Source organism: Nomascus leucogenys, chromosome 25 (assembly GCF_006542625.1).
Source record: "Nomascus leucogenys isolate Asia chromosome 25, Asia_NLE_v1, whole genome shotgun sequence".
Taxonomy (NCBI): Eukaryota; Metazoa; Chordata; class Mammalia; order Primates; family Hylobatidae; genus Nomascus; species Nomascus leucogenys.
Window position 1 is genome coordinate 27,950,765 of NC_044405.1, and position 15,925 is coordinate 27,966,689.

Consider the following 15,925-nt stretch of genomic DNA (forward strand, 5'->3'; position numbering starts at 1 on the left):
GCCACAACGCTGGTGGGCCTATGGAGTAGCCGTTCTTTTATTCCTTTGCTTTCTTAATAAACTTGCTTTCACTTTATGGACTTGCCCTGAGTTCTTTCTTGCTCAAGATCCAAGAACCCGGCCGGGCGCGGTGGCTCACGCTTGTAATCCCAGCACTTTGGGAGGCCGAGGCGGGCGGATCACGAGGTCAGGAGATTGAGACCATGGTGAAACCCCGTCTCTACTAAAAAATACAAAAAATTAGCCGGGCGTAGTGGCGGCTGCCTGTAGTCCCAGCTACTCGGAGAGGCTGAGGCAGGAGAATGGCGTGAACCCGGGAGGCGGAGCTTGCAGTGAGCTGAGATTGCGCCACTGCACTCCAGCCTGGGCGACAGAGTGAGACTCCGTCTCAAAAAAAAAAAAAAAAAAGATCCAAAGATCCAAGAACCCCCTCTTGGGGTCTGGATCAGGACCCCCTTTCTGGCAACACATCCCGGCCTTTCCCCTTTTTCTGAAGACAGACTTCAGAAAGGAAGAAAAAGAAGGGTGGCCACTCATGGTGGGTGAAAGGGCAAAGCAGCTGGCAGAGAAGGCACCTAGCTGATGACCCCAGAGCCTTCTGGGCCCAGAGTGGGATGGCAGGGTCTGGGCTTCTGTCTGCCCTGGACTTGCTGCAGCTGCTTCCTGGGCTCTGGGTGACCATGCACTCAGGTCCTCCGGTGGAACTCCTGCTGTCTCACAGGCCAGATGCAAATAAATGAAAGCTTCAGACCGGGGGCAGGTCTAGGTGTGGGCCAGTGAGCACCGGGCTGCTTCCTGGGGCCTGAACAGCATGTCACAGGGCCCCTGCCCCTGCTGAGAAGGGCCCAGGAGCTCAGGGTAAGGTTCTGCTGTCACTGCCTTGAAATTCTTTACTGTAATTTCTGAGCCAGGGACTTTGTCGTACTGGAATGGGGTCTCAATCCAGATCCCAAGAGAGGGTTCTTGGAGCTTACACAAGAAAATTCAGGGAGAATCCACAGAGTAAAGTGAAAGTGAGTTTATTAGAGAAGTAAATAAACAAAAGAATGGCTACTCCATAGGCAGAGCAGCCCCAAGGGCTGCTGGTTGGCTATTTTTAGGGTCCTTTTTTTTTTTTTTTTCCTAGAATCCCTTCCTGAATTATATTGGTTATTTCTTGATCATGTGCTAAACAAGGGGTGGATTATTCATGAGTTTTCTGGGAAAGTGGTGGGGAATTCCCAGAACTTAGGATTCTTCTTCTATTTATTTATTTATTTATTCATTTATTTACTGGAGATGGATTCTTGCTCTGTCGCCCAGGCTGGAGTGCAATGGCGTGATCTCGGCTCACGGCAACCTCTGCTTCCCAGGTTCAAGCGATTCTCCTGCCTCAGCCTCCCAAGTAGCTGGGACTACAGGCGTATGCCACCACGCCTGCCTAATTTTTTGGGATTTTTAGTAGAGATGGGGTTTCACCATATTGGCCATGCTGGTCTCAACTCCTGACCTCAAGTGATCCGCCCGCCTTGGCCTCCCCAAAGTGCTGGGATTACTGGCGTGAGCCACTGCGCCCGACCCCTTTTAGACAATGTAGGGTATCTTCCAAACGTTGCCATGGCATTTGAAAACTGTCATGGCGCTGGCGGGAGTGTGTTTTACCAAGCTAATATATTATAATTAGTGTATAGTCAGCACTGAGGAAGGCCACAGCTCACTTTCCCCGCCATCTTGGTTTTGGTGGGATTTGGCCGGCTTCTTTACTGCATCCTGTTTTATCAGCAGGATCCTTGTGACCTGTGTCTTGTTCCGACCTCCTATCTCATCCTATTACTAAGAATGCCTTAACCTCCTGGAGGTGCAGCCCAGCAGGTTTCAGCTTCAGTTTACCCAGCCCCTATGGAGTGTCTCTGTTCCAACACCTCTTGACACTTGCATCTGCATCTTGCACTAGGCTCTGCAGATTATGCTCAGTCTTGAATACTGAGCTTTTTTTGTCCCCTTGAAGGTCCCTCCTTGGGCAAGTATCTCAGGGCCTCGCTCTTGCCCACCCTGCTGCCCCCTATCTTTCTGAAAGAGGCGGCTCTGCAGCTGCACAACACTTGGCCAAGACCTCCTGGCGGTGTGGAGCTCTGAAGACACAGGAGGGATGTCCTCCGAGCTGTTCATGTCTAGACCTACCCCAGGCTCCCTCCAGCAATCAGCTCCAGTCCTGGGCCTGCCTGCCTTCCGGGAGGAGTGAGGGCCCACAGAGCTGCCCTTCCCCCGCTGTGTATGGACTCAAGGCACTGATGGCACTCGGTAGGCCACTGCATAAATGGACGTTTCCGCAGTATTGAAGGCCAGTCAGGCAAACCGTGTGCTTTCCTACGCACTGGGGAATGTGTGGCCCTTTCCTTACATCTTGGAGACCAAAGCCACCATCTGCACTTGTGGGTACATTGTGGCAGTGGTCGGTTAGGGCGGTCTTTCAAAGCACAGTTTGAAATGCAGACACTTGTGGGCGTCCCCTAAGGCAGGTGCCCTTTACCTGGAGGCCGCATTGGTCACCAAGACCCGCAAGGCTCACCTGGGCCGGAAGCTGTGGTCAAGCGAGGCCAAGTAGCCCAGAGGCCACCCCGAAGCACCTGTGGACATCATGAATCCTTGCTGGGGTCCTCACACGGAGGGAAGAGAGCGCCCAGGGTAAAGCCTCAGGTGCTAAACACTCGCGTTGCGCAGGGGGCGAGGCACGTGAGCATCCACTGTGCCGCCCAGGCCCGTGCCCACCCGGGCTCCGGAGCCTGGGTAGGAAGGCTGCGAGGCTCCCGCGGGCTTATATTCAAACCGGGCACACAGAGAATGGGGGCCTTCGGCTACGGGACGCCCGGCGGTGGGGTTACGGATGGTACAGCCCTCCCTCCCCGCCTGCTCGAGGCAGATGGTTTCGCCTGGCTCCACACACCTCTTCTGGGTGGCAACCGAGCGCGCGGAGGGGGCGAGACGTGCGCTGAGGCCACGCCCCTACTGCATAGTCATAAGGCGGGAGGCTCTGCCTTCGGGGCGGGGCAGACAGCTCCTCGCGCTCGGGCGCGGCCGGCTGGGGGCACGGCCTAGCTCCGGGTGCGGGCGGGGCTTGAGGCAGGGCCGGCCACCGCCCGGTTCCCGCCCTCGCTCTCCTCCTCCAGCGATTAGGCCCCGCCCCGCGCCCGCCGCTGCGCAGGGAGGGGCGGGGCCCGTCTCCGGCAGGCCCCGCCCCCTCTCTGAATATTGATGCGGCGCGCGTCGGCGTCGCCCTCCTCCCATTGAGCGAGGCTGTGTCGCGTGGCCCAGCGTCGGCGTGACGGTTGGACGCGGGCGCGGCACTGCGGGTCCCGATTGCTGCAGCCGCTTGTCAGTGTGATGAAGATTGGCACCCAGGTAAGCTGTCACTCAACCGCTCCGCCGCCGCCGCCGCCGCTCTCGCCGCCGCCGTCCCTATCAATCACACCGGCCCGCGGCCGCCGCCCGCCGCCGCCGCTGCCGCCCGGGTCTGGAGGGCCGGCGCTGACCCAGAGGGCCCGCATTTGACCCGCCGCCCGGGGCAGGGGGCGGGGAGGGGGCGCGAGTGGGGGAGGGGAGCGGGCACCCGCGGGGGAGGGGGCACCTTCCGCCCAACCGGCGCGGGGGCGCGCCCAGTTGGTTTCTCAGTGTGGGTTGAGGGACGCGGAAATTTCTGGAAGGCGCCGCCGCCGCCGCGCTGGGCCCGATCGAAGCGCGCGCTCCTAACCGTCCCTTTCGGAGTGCGGCGCGCGCCTCGGCGCGGGGCGGGGGCGGGGGCGCGCGGGGCCCGACGCGGGCGGGGCGGCGGGCGTGAGGGCCGGGGGCGCGCGGCGGGGCGGGGCCGGGGCGGGCGGCGCGCGTGGGGCCGGTCGTGTCCGCGGCCTCGCGGGGTCCTCAGGGCCGGCGGGGCTGCTCGGAGGGTGCGGGGCGCGCAGCGGCGCAGGCGGGAAGATGGCGGCCGCGACCCCGGCCCCTGCCTCGGCTGTGGCGAGCGCGTGGGTCGGGGTCCTGAGGGCGGTGGGCGCGATGGGGCTCGTGGCCCTCAGCCGGGCGCCACAGCGGGAGCAGCCCAGGGCCGCTCGCTGACGGCAGTGTTTGGGGCCGGGTGCTGGGGAAGCGGTTCAGGCGTCCCGGGAATTGGTGGGAAGAGCCGTTTCTGTCACACGGGTCGTGGAAATGGATGACAGGAAGTGCCGGCCAGGGTCTGGGCGCCCTGTGGGTTTGCACCTTCCTTGTGAGGGAAATCGTGTCACTTAACGAAAAATGAAGAAACGCGGAGTCTGCTTTATGTCATCCTCGTGGCTCTCGAAATGCCTTATTTGGACAGTGGCTCTGCGAGCGGACCAGTTAGGGCCTCCGTTCCGATGGCGGATTCCTGACGGGAAGCCCGAGGGTCCGGGAATGGCGGCCTCTTGAGGTGGGGCCCAGGGCAGGCCAGGCTGAGCGCGGCGGCGGGGCTGCAGCCCTGGGGGGTGTTCCACCTGTGTGAGGGGTTCTCTTCCAACTCTACAGGAGTTTGCTTTTCAAAACAGTAGGTGGTTTTTCCTTAGGAAGTGGTTCCTTTTCGGGATGAAAGAAACTCCCAGCTTTAGTTAGGTCTACTTTCATGGTGTTTCCTGGCATACTGAAAAATAGGCTTTCTCTAAACATAAAGAAGAATCGAGGTGAAATGTGAACCTCTTTGCCAGTATAGTTATTGGTGATGCTCTTGCATTTAGTTATAATGTGGAAGATGGCAGGCTGACTGAAATGAGCCTTTCGTCACTCTGCTTAATTAGAGTGATTTGTGAATCCTCTCTTTGTACACAGGCATACCTCAGATAATTCGAGTTCTAATCCAGACCACCACAGTAAAATAAGTATTGCAGTAAAGCAAGTGACACGACACAGTTTTAGGTTTTTCAGTGCATATAAAAGTTGTAATTATGCTGTACTACTTAAAGTGTGCAATAGCAAACATTATATCTATAAAAATGTGCTTACCTTAATTAAAAAATATTTTAGTGCTAAAAATACTAATGATCATCTGAGCCTCTAGTGAGTCCTGCTCGTTTTGTACTTGGACAATCTTGCCTCAATGTGGATGGCTGCTGACTGATCAGGGTGGTGGTGGCTGTGTCAGTTACTTAAAATAAGGCAACAGTGAAATTTGTTGCATTGATGGCCTCCTTCTTTCATAAAAGACTTCTTCGTAGCATGTGATGCTGTTTTGATAGCATTTTAACCACAGTGGAAATTCTTTCAAAGTTGGAGGCTATTGTCAAATTCTGCCACTACTATCCACTAAGTTGATGTAATATTCCAAATGTTTTGTTGTCATTTCCACAATGTGCACAGGGTCTTCACTAGGAATAGATTCCATTTCAAGAGACCACTTTCTTTGCTCATCAGTAAGAAGCAACTCTTCATTGTTTCCACCGCATCTGCAGTTCCTTCCTCCACTGAAGTCTTGAACTCCTCCAAGTCATCACCAGGGTTAGAATCAACTTCCTCCAAACTCCTGTTAGTGTTGATATTTGACTTCCTTCCATGAATCATTAATGGCATCTAGAATGGCGGATTCTTTCCAGAAGGTTTTCAGTTTGCCCAGATTCATCCGAGGAATCACTACCACAGCTATAGCCTTATAAAATGTATTTCTTAAATAATTAAGACTTGAAAGTCAAGCTTACTCCTTGGATCCATAGCTGCAGAATGGATGTGGTGTTAGCAGACATGAAGACAGCATTCATCTCCTTGTGTACATCTCCATCAGAGTCCTTGGGTGACTAGGTGCATTGTCAGTGAGCAGTAATATTTTGAAAGAAATCTTTTTCTGAGCAGTGGATCTCAACAGTGGGCTTAAAATATTCAGTAATGTGTTATTCCATTTCCAGAGCACAGGCAAGAGTAGATTAAACATAATTCTTCAGGACCCTAGGATTTTCAGAATGGTCAGACCATTGGCTTCAGCTTAAAGTCACCAGTGACATTTGCCCCTAACGAGAGCCAGCTTGCCCTTTGAAGCTAAGCATTGAGTTCTCTCTAGGTATGAAAGTCCTACATGTCATCTCCTTCCAGAGGAAGGCTGTTTTGTCTGTATTGAAAATCTGCTTTTTCATCTGGCTGCCTTCATCAGTGATCTTAGCTAGACCTGGATAACCTGGTGTTGCTTTTCTGTTAGCACTTGCTGCTTTACGTTGTACTTTTGTGTTAATGGGGACAGCTTCTTTCCTTAAACCTCATGAACCAGCCTCTGCTGCTTCCAACTTTTCTTTTTCTTTTTCTTTTTTTTTTTTTGAGATGGAGTTTCACTCTTGTTGTCCAAGCTGGAGTGCAGTGGCGTGATCTCGGCTCACTGCAACCTCCGCCTCCCGGGTTCAGGCCATTCTCCTGCCTCAGCCTCTGTAGTAGCTGGGAGTACAGGCGGCCACCACCACGTTCAGCTAATTTTTTGTATTTTTAGTAGAGACGGGCTCTACTAAATGTTAGCTAGGCTGGAACTTTTGACCTCAGGTGATCCACCTGCCTCAGCCTCCCAAAGTGCTGGGATTACAGGGGTGAGTCACCGTGCCTGGCTCCAACTTTACTTCTGCATCTTCCTCACCTCTCTCAGCCTTCATAGGATTGAAGAAAATTTGGGCCTGGTTCTGGATTAGGCTTCAGTTTAAGGGAATGTTGTGGCTGGTTTGATCTAATCAGACCACTCATACTTTCCCCATATCACCAATAAGGTTGTTTCACTTTCTTTCCCTCCCTTTCTTTCTTTTTTTGAGACTATTGCCCAGGTTGGAGTGCAGTGGTGTGATCATGGCTCACTGCAACCTCTGCCTCCTGGGTGCAAGCAATTCTCCTGCCTCAGTCTCCCAAGTAGCTGGGGTAACAGATGTGCAGCATGTGTCCAGCTAATTTTTGTATTGTTAGTAGAGGTAGGGTTTCACCATGTTGGCCAGGCTGGTCTCGAACTCCTGACCTCATGTGATCTACCCACCTTGGCCTCCCAAAGTGTTGGGATTACAGGTGTGAGCCAACGGACCTGGCCATTTTCTTATTCATGTGTTCACTGGAGTAGCACTTTTAATTGCCTTTAAGTTTTCTTTTGTTCCGAGAGGCGATTTAAAATTTCAAAAATTTGTATATATATTTTTTTAATTTCAAAAATTGAAAAGAAACTTTTACTTTGCATTTACAACTTGGCTAACTTTTCTTTTCTTTTCTTTTTTTTTTTTTTGAGATGGAGTCTTGCTCTGTCACCCAGGTTGGAGTGCAGTGGTGCAATCTTGGCTCACTGCAACCTCTGTCTCCCGGGTTCAAGTGATTCTCCTGCCTCAGCCTACCAAGTAGTTGGGACTACAGATGTGAGCCACCACGCCCGGCTAATTTTTGTATTTTTAGGAGAGACAGGGTTTTGCCGTATTGGCCAGGCTGGTCTTGAACTCCTGACCTCAAATAATCCACCCACCTTGGCCTCCCAGAGTACTGGGATTATAGGCATGAGCCACCGCACCCAGCCCTTTTTTTGTTTTTTTTAAAGAGATGAAGTCTCCCTATGTTGTCCAGGCAGGTGTCGAGCTCCTGGCCTCAAGTGGTCCTCCTGCCTCAGCCTCAGGCGTGATCCACTGTGCCTGGCCTTGGCTATGTTTTTGAGAGATAGGGTCTCATTCTATTGCTCAGGTTGGGATGCAGTGGTGAGGTCATAGCTCACCGCACTCTTGACCTCTTGGGCTAAAGTGGTTCTCCCACCTCAGCCTCCTGAGTAACTGGGACTACAGGGATGTGCCACCATGCCCAGCTAATTTTGAAAAATTTTTGTAGAAGTGCGGTTTCATTATGTTGCCTAGGCTATCTCTTAAGTTCCTTTCCAGAATGGTGAATCCTTTCAAACAGCCATCCTGCCTCGTCTTTCCAAAGTGTTGGGATTACCTGTATGAACCACTGTTCCTGACCTGGCTAACTTTTTGATTCAAGAGGCTTAGCTTTTGGTCCATCTTGGTTTTTGGCATAACTTTTTTTTTTAGTTGGAGTTTTGCTCTTGTTGTCCAGGTTGGAGTGCAATGGCATGATCTCAGCTCACCATAACCTCCGCCCCCCGGGTTCAAGCAATTCTCCTGCCTAAGCCTCTTGAGTAGCTGGGATTACAGGCGTGTGCCACCATGCCAGGCTCATTTTTTTGTATTTTTAATAGAGATGGGATTTCTCCATGTTGGTCAGGCTGGTCTCAAACTCCAGACCTCAGGTGATCTGCCCGCCTCGGCCTCCCGAAGTGCTGGGATTACAGGTGTGAGGCACCGCGTCCGGTGACATGACTTTCTAACCAAGCTGGGTTTTGATCTTAAGTGGGAGATGGTGTTTCTCTTCCTTTCACCTGAACACTTAGAGGCCATTGTAAGCTTATTAATTGGCCTAATTTCAATATTGTGGTGTCTCACAGAACAGGGGGGCCCACGGAGAGGGAGAGAGATGGGCAGAATAGCCGGTCAGCAGAGCAGTCAGAACACATAGCATTTATCCATTAAGTTCGCTGTCTAATACGGGTTTGTGACGCGCCAATAAGATTACAGTGTGAACATCAAAGATCACTGATCACAGATCCCCGTAACACATAATAATGACAAAGTTTGAAATAGTGAAGAATTACCCAAATATAACACAGACAAAAAGTGAGCTCCTGTTTTTGGAAAATTAGCACCAATAGGCTTGCTTTCTCCATACAGGGTTGCCACAAATCTTCAACTTGTGAAAAACAATATCTGCTGAGTGCAATAAAGCAAAACACAAGAAAATGTAAAATGAGGTGCTTATAGCCAGGGGCGGTGGCTCACGCCTGTAATCCCAGCACTTTGGGAGGCCGAGGCGGGTAACATCCTATTTGCGGCTTACACTTTTGTTGCAAATTGTTAAAACTGTCTGAAACTGTTTAGAAGGACAGCCTGAAACTGCTAAAGTGATGCAAAGTATAGACCCTGGTGGGGGAGGGGGCGTCTTAAATTTTCATGTCTGCTTGGCCTCTGGGGGCCTCTTAACAGCATTTTAAAGGAAATAAATAGATTAAGAAGAGAACAAATTATTTTGAAATACAGTTATCAAAATACTGTATTGAACCAAATTGGTGATAGTCCCATTTATTAGCTAAGTAACCGGATTGAGCCATGGCTCTGGTAATTCCTTTGGGAGTAGTGATGAGATTTCTGTGACACTCTAATGCTTTGGAAAATACCTGTTGCTGTTCCTGCTAAAACTCCAGGGCTTATTGTCTGCCTTTATAATTGAAGGAGTGCTACATTTCAGCTAGAAGTTTTTTCCTTTTATCATTCATGTTCACAAATACCAGGTCGATTTACTCTCAGCCTATCCATTTGTAGGAATATATGTGTCCTTTCTTTACTTCCTCAAATGATTATATTGATGACAAAAGAGACAAGAAAATAAAAACAGCACAGATAGGGGAACCCAAAGCCTAACAGTGTGCGTCCTTGGGGGTGAGCGTGAAGGAAGTGGCTGCAGGCCCTGGGAAGTGCCATCTTGCATCCGTGTGCAGCACTGAGTGGATACCTGATGGTTCTGTCTTGTGTACACTGTTCAGGAGGACATGTAGAGTGGACGTATCACGTAGAAAAAGGTCAGTCTGGAAACTGTTAGGAGAAGCACTCAGGGGCTGAGAGGCATGGTCCCTTGGTGGAAAGAGCCAGCAGGCCTGGTGCTGGCGGTGTCCTGCTTATGAGAGTGTGCAAAGTCTGGAGCCTGGCCTGTTGCTGCCCTTGGCAGATGGTAGCTCCTTGTTTTGGATTGTTAGCCCCTGCCAGTTTAGTTACTGTTTCTGGAAGATTCACATAGAAGGTAGTGTGGTAATTCAGTCAATGTGTTGTCTGGCATGTGGTATAAAACTCCTGTTTAAAGCTCTGGTTCTGAGGCCATGCCTCAGGGACTTGAGAAGGGGACAGAGCAGCTTATTTTATTATTTATTTTATTTAATTTTAATTTTACTTTATTTTGAGATAGGTTCTCACTTTTTCACCCAGGCTGGAGTGCAGTAGCACGATCTCGGCCCACTGCAGCTGGGAGCTTCTGGGCTCAAGTAATCTTTTGGCCACAGCCCCCAGAGTAGCTGGGACTACAGGCACGTGCCACCACACCCAGCTGATTGTACTGTTTGCCGTCTGTGATTGACGCTGGAATGATTGGCTGTTTTAGTCGGGTTCTCAGGGTGGCAGGGAGCAGGCTGACTTCAAGTTGGGTGGGTGGTGGGATAGGTGGTTCAGGATCACGCAGGGATAAAGAAAGGAATCTATGGGATCCTTGGGACCACTGTATTGTTGCTGGGCCTCTGGGCAAATGGAACCATGGTTTGCGCTCTGGCAGGATCCAGTTCTGCACCAGGGCTCTTGGCCTTCTGCTTCAATTAGGTGGTGGTTCCGTCTGTACGCTTCTGTTGTGTTGTTCTGTCTGTACACTTCTTTTGTTCCGTCTGTACACTTCTGTTGTTGTTCCTTCTGTACACCACTGTCTGTTCCGTCTGTACGCTTCCCTCACAGCAGGGGCTCACCCAGCCTTACCTGCCCTGTACTCTCCCTTTCCCAGCACCCACCTCAGAGAGAGTGCCTGAGCTCTTTCCCCTCACACCACCTCCCAGGCGCTGACCTTCGGGCTGGCCTTGGGTGTTGTGGGGCTGCCTGGCCCACGGGTTGGTGCTTGGGGAGGAATGAGCTTCTGCCACCTGCACAAGGAAGCCCCCTTTGAGCAGGGCCTGCCAGTGGGGTTGGGTCACTCAAAGGGGCTGTGGATTGGTAGGTACTATGATCGCAGTTTCCAGAACATAATGCCTGAGTGAGAGCACGTGTTTTGTTACATGTTCTCTTAGACATTTTGTGAACGTTTATACATTTTTTTGCATTAAAAATGTTAGGAATTTAAATTGACAAGAAAAAGGAGCATAAGGCCGGGTGCAGTGGCTCACGCCTGTAATCCCAACACTTTGGGAGGCCAAGGTGGATGGATCACCTGAGGTCAGGAGTTCGAGTCCAGCCTGAACAACATGGAGAAACCCTGTATCTACTAAAAATACAAAAAATTAGCCGGGTGTGGTGGTGCATGTCTGTAATCCCAGCTATTTGGGAGGCTGAGGCAGGAGAATCGCTTGAACCCAGGAGGTGGAGGTTACAGTGAGCTGAGATCGCGCCATTGCACTCCAGCCTGGGCAACAAGAGCGAAACTCCACAAAAAGTTTAATGAACATTAAATTGCTAAACTTTACATTCTTCTAAATTTAGTTACGTATTTGAGCATACTTTTTTTCCCCCATGAAACAGGGCCTTGCTCTCTCACCCAGGCTGGAGTGCAGTGGTGCAATCTTGGCTCTCTGCAACCTCTGCCTCCCGGGTTCAAGCAATTCTCCTGCCTCAGCCTACCGAGTACCTGGGATTACAGGTACCCACCACTATGCCTGGCTAATTTTTGTATTTTTAGTAGAGATGGAGTTTTACCATGTTGGCCAGGCTGGTCTCGAATTCCTGACCTCAGATGATCTGCCCGCTGTTGCCTTTCAAAGTTATAGGATTACAGGAGTGAACCACTGTGTCTGGCCCTTTTTTCCAATTCTTTGTTACGGTAAAATACACATAACAAAATTTACCATCTTAACCATTTTCAGTGTGAGTTCAGTGGTGGTAAGTTCATTCTTACTGTTGTACAGCCATCACCACCATCTGTCTCCAGAACCCTTCATCTTGTAAAACTGAAACTCTATACCCATTAAACACTGCCTCCCCATTTCCCCTCCCTGAAACCCCTGGCAACCATTATTCTACTTCCTGTCTCTGAATTTCACTACGATAGGGACTTCATATAAGTGGGATTATGTAGTATTTGTCTTTTTTGTGACCAGCTTAGCTCATTTACCATAATGTCCTTAAGGTTCATCCATGTTGTAGCGTGTGTCAGAATTTCCTTCCTTTTTAAGGCTGAATAATACTCCATTGTATGGATATACTGAATTTTGTTTATCCATCCCTCAACGGACACTTGAGTTCCTTCTACCTTTTGACTATTTTGAATAATAAAACTGTGAACCTGAGTGTGTAAATACTTCTCCGAGATCCTACTTTCAATTTTTTTAGATATAGATCTAGAAGTGGGATTGCTGGATCATACTGGAATTCTGTTTTTAATTTTTTAGGGAACCTCCATCCGATTTTTCACAACAGCTGTACTGTTTTATATTCCTTTTAATTTATTTTTTATTTTTCCAAGGACCCAATAAGGAGGGAGTATCAGTTTACATTACTACCAACAGTGCAAAGGTTCCAGTTTCTCCATATCTTCGCCAACACTTATTTTCTTATTTGTTGTTGCTTTTTTTAATAGCAGCCATCCTAATGGATATGAGGTGGTATCTGTCATTTTGATTTGCATTTCCCTAATAATGAGTGATGTTGAGCATCTTTTCACATGTTCATCGGCCATTTACGTGTCTTTGGAGAAATATCTCTTCAAGTCCTTTGCCCATTTTTGAATTGGGTTTCTTACATGCGTGTGTGTGTGTGTGTGTGTGTGTGTGTGTGTGTTTTAAAGAGACAGGGTCTCTCACCATGTTGTCCAGGCCGATCTCCAACTCCTGGGCTCAAGTAATCCAGTAATACTCCTGCCTCAGCCTCCCAAGGAGCTGGGACTTAAAGACATTTGCCCCTGTGCCTGGCTACGTTCATACATTTTCACATATTAAGCTATATTGTGTTATGTTTTTAGTTGGCATTTTAATGAATTTTTAAAACATTTATATAATCCACACATTTCTCGTTTTAAAAATTTAAGATCTCACACTTTTGTGAGTCCAGTTTTTCTGGTTTTTTTTTGAGACGGGAGTTTCGCTCTTGTCCAGGCTCACGTGTAATGGCACGATCTCGGCTCACCGCAACCTCCGCCTCCCGGGTTCAAGCGATTCTCCTGCCTCAGCCTCCTGAGTAGCTGGGATTACAGGCTTGTGCCACCCCGCCTGGCTAATTTTGTATTTTTAGTAACAGGGTCTCTCCATGTTGGTCAGGGTGGTCTCGAACTCCCGACCTTAGGTGATCTGTCTGCCTCAGCCTCCCAAAGTGCTGGGATTATAGGCGTGAGCCACTGTGCCTGGCCAGTTCCAGTTTTTTGTATTATTTTATGGCCATGCTCTATGTTGTGGAGCCTTTTGAGTATTTAGGTTTCGATGCCTTCTGTGTTTTACCGTCTGAAAGCTGGAGTCCCTCTGACCCACCAAGCTTAGTGCTGACAGGGAGAGTAGAGAGGGGTGGCTGCTGTGCAGGGAGGGAGTGCAGGTGCCATTTCCACAGTGCTGTGTGCCCAGTGCAGGCAGTGCCTGAGAGAAAGGCTGTCCGTGGGAAAGGGGTCCCTGCCTCCAAGGGTTAGGGTTCCTCGTTTTCTTTTTCTTTTTTTTTTTTTTGAGATGGAGCCTCACTCGCTCTGTCCCCAGGCTGGAGTGCAATGGCGCGATCTCAGCTCACTGCAACCTCTGTCTCCCGGGTTCGAGGGATTCTCCTGCTTCAGCCTCCCAAGTAGCTGAGACTACAGGCGTGCGCCACCATGCCTGGCTAATTTTTGTACTTGTAGTAGAGATGGGTTTCACCATATTGGCCAGGCCGATCTCACCTCGGCCTCTCAAAGTGCTGGGATTACAGGCGTGAGCCACTGTGCCTGGCCCCTTATTTTCTTTTTTGTTTGTTTGTTTTTGTTTGTTTGTTTTGAGACAGAGTCTCACTCTGTCATCCAGGTTGGAGTGCAGGGGCGTGATCTCGGCTCACTGCAGTCTCCACCTCCTGGGTTCAAGTGATTCTCTGACCTCAGCCTCCTGAGTAGCTGGGATTACAGGTGCAAGGCACCACACCCGGCTCATTTTTGTATTTTTAGTAGAGACGGGGTTTTGCCATGTTGGCCAGGCTGGTCTCGGACTTCTGACCTCAAATAAGTTGCCTGCCTCGACCTCCCACAATGCTGGGATTACAGGAGTGAGCCACCGCGTCTGGCCAGGGTCTTAAAGCTTTGATGCGAATTTAAATTTACCAGCTATAACAGACCATCCAGCTCAGAATCTGTTAAAACAAATTGCAGGCCAGGTGTGGTGGCTCACACCTGTAATCCTAGCACTTTGGGAGGCTGAGGCGGGCGGATGACTTGAGACCAGGAGTTTGAGACCAGCCTGGTCAACATGGCAAAACCCCAAATCTCCTAAAAATACAAAAAAATTAGCCGGGCATGGTGGCGGGTGCCTATAATTCCAGCTACTCAGGAGACTGAGGCAGGAGAATTGCTTGAACCTGGGAGGTGGAGATTGCAGTGAGCTGAAATCGAGCCATTGCAGTCCAGCCTGGGAAACAGAGTGAGGCTCTGTCTCAGGAAAAAAAAAAAAAAAATTTTTTTAAATTGCAAAACCATTAAAATATAAAATACCTTTGATATTATAATTTTGTTTTGTCTTTAGGGGACATATGTGGGCCTTTGGGTTAGAAATAGTTTTTGATACAGATTTTAACAGGATTTACGATCTATGATTTTATTTGAATATTATACTTCAGATGATATCTCGCTAAACTTTGTTTGAAAAATAAAGTGATGGCTGGGCGCGGTGGCTCATGCCTGTAATCCCGGCACTTTGGGAGGCTGAGGCGGGTGGATCACGAGGTCAGGAGTTAAAGACCATCCTGGCCAAGATGGTGAAACTCCATCTCTACTAGAAATACAAAAATTAGCCAGGCATGGTGGCAGGCACCTGTAATCCCAGCTACTGGGGAGGCTGAGGTAGGAGAATCCCTTGAACCTGCAGGGTGAAGGTTGCAGTGAGCCGAGATCATGCCATTGCACTCCAGCCTGGGTGACAGAGTGAGACTCGGTCTCAAAAAAAAAAAAAAAAGTGATTTCTTGACAAATGTTTTCCTCAGAATGAGTCATTTATTGACTGAACACCTCTTTGGAATAGGAGCTGTGGAAGCCAGGGCGGAAGACAGATGGACAACTGGCTTGTGGTTTCTGAACCACAGGTGCCCTAAAACTTCTCACACACAAAATGAAAGCTCACTCAACTGTTGTAATGTATAGTTAGTGTCCTAAAAGGTGTCCTGGAGAAGGTATTTTGGGAGGACTGGTAACAAACACAACACCTAGAGATGCGGTCTCTGGATCTGACTGTTGTGTTGTCTTCAGTCGTTTTCTGGCTTTATAAATGCCTGTGTTACTGTTTGCTAGAACTGGAATTACCCTAGAATTTCCAGTGGAATTGTGGCTGCTCATTAGTCAACACTGCTCTGGGTAGCAGCTAGGAGGTGGCACTGTGGGAGATGGTCCTCTGCTAGGCGTGGCACCTGGCGAGGGGGATGGGGCTGTGTGGACTCCTCCAGCAAGGCAGCGTCTAGTATATTACATTACAGTACACAGGACAGTGTCACCAAACTGAGTTAGAGAGCACATTTTAGGTGGATTTAAAGAAGTATACTCAGGCCAGGTGCGGTGGCTCACACTTGCAATCCCAGCACTTTGGGAGGCCGAAGCGGGCTGATCATCTGAGGTCGGGAGTTCGAGACCAACCTGACCAACATGGAGAAATTCTGTCTCTACTAAAAATACAAAACTAGCTGGGCATGGTGGCGTATGCCTGTAATCCCAGCTACTCGGAAGGCTGAGGCAGGAGAATCGCTTGAACCTGGGAGGCGGAGGTTGCAGTGAGCTGAGATCGTGTCATTACACTCCAGCCTGGGCAACAACAGCCAAACTCCCTCTCAAGAAAAAAAAGTATACTCAGATTTTCTCACTCCTCTGGGTACTAGAAACAGGAAAAGAAAATCTAGTAAGATTTTTTAAAAAGTATCACATCTCTTTGAACAGCTATAATTTTGGTCAGGGATTGGCAAACCACAGGCCTATGGGCCAGATCCCACTGACCTTTTTTTGTATGGCCCTAGGGCTGAGA

At 49.7% G+C, this 15,925-nt stretch overlaps 1 protein-coding gene across 2 annotated transcripts in view; it reads left to right on the forward strand.

The window, feature by feature from the left end:
- The first annotated feature begins 3,223 nt into the window (after positions 1-3,223).
- The window catches only part of PKNOX1 (PBX/knotted 1 homeobox 1), a 67,199-nt gene continuing 54,497 nt past the window's right edge, over positions 3,224-15,925 (forward strand). The window contains exon 1 of one of the 2 annotated variants that reach the window (XM_030806128.1): positions 3,224-3,378. The gene's annotated coding sequence lies outside the window, so the exon portion shown is untranslated. Of the gene's footprint in view, positions 3,379-3,881; positions 3,996-15,925 lie in introns of those variants that run through there. The other variant, XM_030806131.1, reaches the window with a different exon arrangement.